This window comes from Echinops telfairi, unplaced genomic scaffold (assembly GCF_000313985.2).
Source record: "Echinops telfairi isolate 266 unplaced genomic scaffold, ASM31398v2 ScPeMD7_7469;HRSCAF=8507_1, whole genome shotgun sequence".
NCBI classification, from domain to species: Eukaryota; Metazoa; Chordata; class Mammalia; order Afrosoricida; family Tenrecidae; genus Echinops; species Echinops telfairi.
The window spans coordinates 142,450,921-142,458,648 of NW_022111373.1; the positions used below are offsets into that span (position 1 = coordinate 142,450,921).

Genomic DNA, 7,728 nt, shown 5'->3' on the forward strand with positions numbered 1-7,728 from the left:
TGTGTGTGTGTGTGTGTGTGTGTGTGTGTGTGTGTGTATGGGTGGGGACCTCATTCCCTAATAGGATTGTGTCCACAGGTGTCCGGGTCAGGATTCCAGCCTCCTAGTTTGGGGGCATATTTTGGGGACACACAGCTCGATCCCTGATTCCTCTGGCGGGAGCACTCGCTGGAGGTGGACAGTCGGCAGGATGGCTTTTCTGGATCCTTGTCACTTTCATCCTGCCCCGTGTTTTAGGGTACAAGAGAGAACCCCACCCCCAATATACTTTACGAAGAACATTTATCAAGGCTTCCAAGAGACCCAGACAACACAAAGACATAGACACATCATCGGGATGAGGGGGGCCATTAGCCCAAGGTCAGAGTGGTACCTGAGGATTGAGTCGGGAAGCTACATAAATAGGACGGAAACACAGGGGGAAACTCACACCATCAAGTTGATCCCACTCAGAGCAAACCCAGAGGGCAAGGTAGAACTGCCCCTGGTGTCTCCCGAGACAGAAATGCTTCACAGGAGAAAGCCTCATCTCTCTCCTGAGGAGCAGCTGGAGGTTTCAAACTGCTGACCTTGCAGTTTGCAGCCTAGTGAGTAACCACCAGGCCACCAGTGCACAAATTCATGATTGGTGGCAGATCGATACATCACAGTCACACGTGGGACGACAGAAATTGGTCCCGGGCCTTCCGACCATAGGTTTGGGTTTACTGCTACCTTCTGGGGTCTCTTCCAAAAGGCTGACCTTCTTAGGTATGGTCTCCAAACTGTCATTTATGGGCAAGAGCCACCAGGAGAGAGTGAATGCCGTGGAGACAGACATTTTGATTCTAAAACAATGCCCGGCAGCAGGGGTGCTGGTATACACGTGCTGAATGTTAGGGTTTCTAGCAAACTCTTCCTTCCTGCATGGCTGATGCACTTGACCTTTGCTCTCTCTCAGGCCCCTGGCAATGGGCATGGCCTGGGCCCCTGGGCTGGCTTGGCACATCCATGTGGGCCCAACTCTTCCCTTGTGTCCACTTGGAAAGCAATGGGAACCTCTCCACTACAGCCACAGTGCTGTTGACGGTTGTCGTGTCAATCGACGGGCGCCCCAGCTCCCCATATATGCAGAGCAGAACTGTGCCACAGAAGCAGGTCACTAGGCCTCTCTTCCGACGCGTCTCTGGCTGGGTTTGAACCACCAACGTTTGGGTTAACAGTTCAGTACTTAACCGCATGCATGGGCCACCCAGGCACTCACATGGCAGTGCCTAAACAGAGTCTAAATAGCTCTCCCCACAACCATCACTTTGTAAGTTCCACTTCGCTGTTACATCGGGAATAAAGAAAAACAGATTTTCGGGATGGGGGATGCATTCCACTCCATCCCAGAAATGCATCCCGGGGCCCTTGAGACCTGTTCACACTTGAGGAGGCTGATGGGATCCGCAGCACGAAGGCCCACGATTGGCAGAGTCCCTGGTCCCTGAGAAGAATGTCTGTGTCTGGAACCCTCGGTCGTAATGCCAGGCCATCTGTTCCAGGCACATTTTATGTAAGGGAAAGCCCTCACCCTGGGGACCACTTAGCACCCGAACCTGCTGCCTGCTACCTTCTGAGCTCTCACCTGCCCCACGCCAGGGTAGATGGCTTGGAAGAAGGGAATAAGTGAGCTGCGATGATTAAAGTGGCCACAACGTGATAAAGTGCTCTGGTCTCTCTCCTTCCAGCCCACGGTCCTCTGTAATTTTTAGAATAATTACCAACACATCAAACCAATCTCCCCACACCCTCCACACATCTCCCTGCCACCCCACCTTCAACTGGTCAGAGGGAGCAGCTCACTCAAAAACATCACCAGGAAGTAGTCCTACCTCCACTGCCCACATTTGGCCCCCATTTATTAACTAAAGGTTGGTGGATCGAACCCACCAGTGGCTCATGAAAGAAAGGTCTGGAGGTTTGCCCCTGTGAGGATGACACCCATGAGAACACCTCGGGGGAGGTCCTACCCCACCCCACCTGGGCTGCCATGAGTCAGAACAAACAAACTTGCTGCCGTCGAGTCTGACATATAGTCCTTACAGGACAGGGTAAAATTGCCTCTGTGGGTTTCCAAGACCTTAATTCTTTTCGGGAATGGAAAGCCTCATTGTTCTCTGGGAAAGCAACTCATGGTTTAGAACCACTGACTTTGTGGTGAGCAGCCCAATGTGTAACTGACTGCACCAGGGTTTGTTTTCAGGTCTCCGTGCCTACCACCTCAGTCAGCTGCCTTCCCCGAGACCAATATCGCTGATTCCCTGCAGTCAACTGGGGTCATACCTGCGAGGCAGCTGCCTAGTTCAAGTGGCAATTGCTTAGAAGCAGCAGCATGACCCTTAGAGATGGAGAGTTGAGGGAGCACCAGAATGAGGGTAAGGCAGAGGATGGGGACCCTGTCCTGAGTCACTCTGGACTTCCATCCAGAACCCGGACAGAAGCAACAGGCCTCTCCAGCATCCCTGAGGCTGCAAGGCCGACAGCTCTCGCAGCCAGCTCCCCAGGCAGAGAAAGTACGGCGTGCGCTATGCCAAGCCAAGTCAAGCCAACCGGTGCTTCTGGAGGATGGTGCTGGGGAGGAAGACCGAAAAGTCCACAGACTGCCAAAGGAACCAACAGATATGTCTTGGAAGAAGTACAACCAGAATGTTCCTTAGAGGCAAGGATTCCATCTCACATGCTTTGGACATATTGTCGGGAGAGATCAGTCCCTGGAGAGGGACATCATGGTCAAGCAGAGCGGCAGTGAGAAAGAGGAAGACCTTCAACAAGATGGATGGACACAGGGGCTGCAACACTGGGCTCAAGCATATGAACAATTGTGGGGGTGATGCCGGACCAGGCGTGTTTCATTCGGCTGTACCTGGGGTTGCTATGGGTCAGAACTGGCTCAATAGCACCAAACCAAAGCCAAACCAAACACGCTGCCTCAAGTCCATTCGGGCTCAGAGTGACCCTACAGGAGACGCTACAGGAGGACAGCACAGACCTGTCCACTTTTGTGTCTCCAACACTGGAACTCCTTCCAGGGGTGGACAGCCTCATCTTTCTCCCATAGAATGCCTGGTGGGTTTGAACCACTGGCCCTGTAGTCAGCAGTCCAGTGTTTCACCCACTCCACTCTCTGAGCTGACTACAGTCTGTTGAGTGTGTTTCACACCATGAAAAGTGTGAACTCTGACCATGACCAAAAGGTGATACAGAGACATGAAGGGAGCCACGCTGTTGGAAACCTACCCTTCCTCCTTAAAGGGGGGCCATGGCCCTTAAGGGTATAAAGCACGCCACATCTGTGGGACAGCACAGCAAAACACAGTACCTCGGCAGGTTTACCCAAGTAAATGCCTACTGAAACATGTAGTGTTAGCAACTTCCGCTTCCTGTCCACCCATCTGGCCTACTGCTGTGGTTTGCATATTTCAAGTACCGGCAGGGTCACCCATGGTAGCCAGGTGAAAGTGTGAAATACATTCATGGTGACCACAACCTGACATAGCTTCCAGACTAAGGCAGACGAAGAGGAAGGAGCTGGTCATTTGCCTATAGAAATGACTCACTGCCATCCAGTCGATTTGCCCCAGTGACTTTATGGGGCAGGGTAGAGCTGCCCCTGTGGGTTTCCAAGACTGTAACTCTTTACAGAAGTAGAAAGCCTTGTTGTCTTCCTGCGGATCGTAGTGGTTTTGAACTGCTGTGGTTAGTGGCCCCACAAGTAAGCCACTCTGCGATCAATGCTCCAGGGGAAGGACTACTTTTCCCTAACCTTCCCCCAAACGATAAGTGGAGGCTCCCCAGGGCAGGGAACTGCTGGAACAGGGATTTGTTGTTGTTGGAATTTTGGTTATTAGTTGTTTTTATTTTAAGATCTCTCTTCCATGAAAACGAATCATTGGGCGCTTAAGGCAGAATTTTGATTGTTGGGTTAGTGTGATGCTTGCTGGCTTAAAGCCAGACGCACATGTCTGGTGGTGCTTGCTCTAGACGCCACTTTGCGTGGATTCACCATTTGCGTGGGTCTGTACTCCACCAATAACTCCAGGCAGTTCTAACCCATGCAGCGGCGCCACAGGGGCTTAAAAATGACCTGGTCCCGGGGAGGAGATGAGCCAGTCAGGGTGCGATGTAACAATGATGAGAAATACAACTTTCCTCTAGTTCCTAAAGGTTTCCTCCCCGCTCCCACTACCATGACTCGAATTCGATCTTGCAAGTCTGGCTAGACCAGAGGAGGTATGCTGGTACAGATAGGAACTGAAAATACAGGGAATCCAGGACGGATGAGCCCTACAGGACCAGTGGTGTGAGTGGCAAAACAGGGAGGGTAAAGGGAGAATGGGTAGGAAAGAGGGAACCGATTACATGGAACTGTGTGTGACCTCCTCCTTGGGGGACAGACAACCGAAAAGTGGGTGAAGGGAGACGTCGGACAGGGCAAGATATGACAAAATACCCATTTATAAACTATCAAGGGCTCATGCGGGAGGGGGGAGCGGGGAGGGAGGGCAAAAATGAGGACCTAACGTCAGGGGTTTAAATGGAGAGAAAATGTTTTGAGAATGATGTACAAATGCGCTTTACACAATTGATGTGTGTATGGATTGGGATAACAGTTGTATGAGCCCCTAATAAAATGTTAAAAAAAAAAAAATGACCTGGTCACCTTGCTTCCATTGCCATTACAGCCAAGAAACGCGCATGGAGCGAGCAGTTCTACTCAGTTACACACGGGGGCGCTGCGATGGGAATCGGCTGGGAATTTCGGGTGTGGGCGCGCTCCCTCCAGCGCAGCGGCCCGCTGCAGGCACTCAGCCGACATCCGCACATTCAACTCAAGAAACACGGCCTACGGGTGCCTATGGGTGCGAGCCCGGCCCAGCAGCTCTTCACAGATGCCAGAAGCATCACCAGCCTTGCTTTTCGTGCTCCCTATCTTGACTTTTTCCTTCTGTAACTTGGGGAGAGGCGTCTTCTTTTCTTCCCCACGGGTGTCATTCATGTCGTTGGCTTTGGGTGTCCTCGGCCTGGTTCTGACTCAGAGTGGCCCGATGGACAGCAGACCGAAGCACCACCCCGACCTGCGCCATCCTCACAATTGTTCTTATGTTGGAACCGCTGTCAGTCCATCTCGTCCAGGGTCTTTCTCTTTTTTCATGGACCCTCTAGTCTACCTTTTCCAAGGACTGGTCTCTCCTGACCGCATGTCCAAAGTATGAGGTGGGTGAGGGTTGATGACGTCCAGGGGTCCATGGAGCAAAAGAATGTTTGGAAACTGATTCGTGGTAGCAAATGTGCGATTCTGCTGGATGTGGTTGAACTGTGGGATGATTTGATATATGTATTGATCCCAATGAATTAAAATAAATAAATAATTTGGGGGGGGATTACTGAGAGACTCAAGAAATGGGAGTAGCAATACCAGGAGAGTAGGGGGAAGGTGGGAAGAAGAGAGGGGTAGAAACCATGGGCGAGGAGAACAGCAGTCAGGGTAAAATATGAAAATAATTTATCAAGGGCTCAAATAGAATGCAAATGTTTAGAAAATAAACATATGTACAAATATGCTTGATACAATTGATGTATGGATTGTTATTAAGAGCTGTAAGAGCCCCCAATAAAGTGATCCTTAAAAAATAAAAATAAAACCAAATTTGGTTCTCAAAGAGGGAAAAAAAAACATATGCAAGATAAATTTTCGCCATTCTTATTCCTAAGGAGCACTCTGGCCATACTTCTTCCAAGACAGATTTCTCTGTCCTTCTGTCAGTCCCTGGTCTCTTTCATGCATGGACCTCCCTAGGTTGCATTTTGCCTTATAAATGTCGGAGTAGCAGCCCTGCAATCCAAGGATCCCGGCTGGCATAGTGGATTATGAGTGGGGCTGCTAACTGCAAGGCCGGCGGTTCAAAACCACGTGCAGTTCCACAGCCTTAATAGTCCCGTAAAGAATTAGTCTCAGAAACTTCACAGGGGCAGTTCTACCCTGGGCTGCAGGGTCACTGTGAGTTGACACCTCCATGGCTGAGAGCCTGGCACTGAAAGGGGGGCTGATGCCACACGGTTAAGCACTGGCAATGCACCCAAAGGTTGTTGGTTCACTGATCTTCCCCCACAGGGATGAAATTCCAAGAAGCCAGTTCTACCCCACTCCAAGCCACCCAAGAACAAGCCCCCAACACAGCAGGGTCCCCAGGCAGTCCAAAACCAGTCAGCAAGGAGCATGGGCTGCTAACTTCAAGGTGGAGCCCACCCAGAGGTGCCTCCAATGAAAAGCCAATGAAATGAAAGGTCTGCCACCAGAAGACTCAAAACAAAACACATTGTTGAGAACGAGGGGGGTCGGGGCAGGGACCCCAAAATCAGACAATGGGACATCCCCTTACAGAAGGGTCACGAGGAAGGGATGAGTCAACCAGGGCACAGTATAGCATCAATGAAACACACACTATTCCTCCAGTTCTGCCTTTCAGTTCTGGCTAGACTGGAGCATGTGCACAGGTACAGATAAGAGTGCATGCGCGACACACGGAATCCAGGTCAGATAAACCCCTCAGGAGCAGAAATGGGAGTAGCAATACCATGAAGGGAGGGGGAAAGTGGGAGAGGAAGAGGGAACCGGTCGCAATGATTGACACATAGCCACCACCACCACCACCACCCTGCCCAGGGGGACGAACAACAGAAGGTGGGTGAAGAGAGACAAGTGTAACATGGGTGAAAAGTTGGTGTAAGATATGAAAACAATAATAATTTATAATTACTCAAGGGGTTGCAGGGGGGGAGGTAAAAAAGGGGAGCTGATTGCAAGGGCTCAAACAGATAGCAAATGTTTAGAAAATGAGGACAGCAACATAGGTACAAATATGCTTGATACACTGATGTATGGACTGTTCTAAGAGCTGTAAGAGCCCGCAATAAAATGATCTTTAAAGAAGACAAGAAAGGCCTGGAATCCACCTCTGAAAGAAACGAGTCCTTGAGCACCCAGTGGTGCACCCAGGGCTGCCACGCGTGGGACTGACTGAGAACGGGTCAGTCCCAGGAAGGGGGTGACAACATGACCATGCTTGGGGGAGGCACACTGCCTTCACACATTTCCAGCCTCTGTTGGTTCACAGGCCCAGGGAATTGGTACCAAGGGCCCACTCTGCCCCTGGGCTGGGTGTGGAGAACAGAGGAAATGGGAAGGAGAGGAGCCCCTCCCCTGGGTGGAGTCCAGAGGGGAATGAGCAGAGGTGTAAACACACGATGGCATCACGGGGACTATGGGAACAGAGAAAGCCTTGGCACTTATGCCCTTCACTAGGAGCTGCGTGGCCGGTGCCCGGAACCCCTCACAAGATCAATGAGGCCGCCTGCTTCCATCCTGCAGGGTCACTGTGAAAGGCTTCAACCCACTGGCAGTAATGATGGGCACTAGCTCAGGACCGGGGGGACATTGAGACATACAAAGGAAGGCTACCTGGGTGTGAAAGCTCAGAGGAGTTCTGGAATGTGCTGCCCATGAGAGGGTGAGGGAACTTGTAACTGGGTCACAAGAAGGGAATCTCACCCTCCCCCCAAGCTGAAGAAGAACCCCTGGGTGAAAGGGGGCTCTGAGCTGTACTGTCATGATCGGAGTTCAGCCCTTGGGCGCGACAGCACTGTCAGTTCTTCCATTTTCAAAATATTCTTTGAAAACATCTCCCCCTCTTCCTGCCCCTCCCT

General features: G+C 51.2%; 1 protein-coding gene across 1 annotated transcript in view; it reads right to left on the bottom strand.

Annotated features, from left to right (window-relative positions):
* The window catches only part of ANKRD33B (ankyrin repeat domain 33B), a gene marked incomplete at its 3' end in the record, with an annotated part of 70,567 nt that overhangs the window by 25,569 nt on the left and 37,270 nt on the right, over nucleotides 1–7,728 (bottom strand). The window lies entirely within an intron of this gene.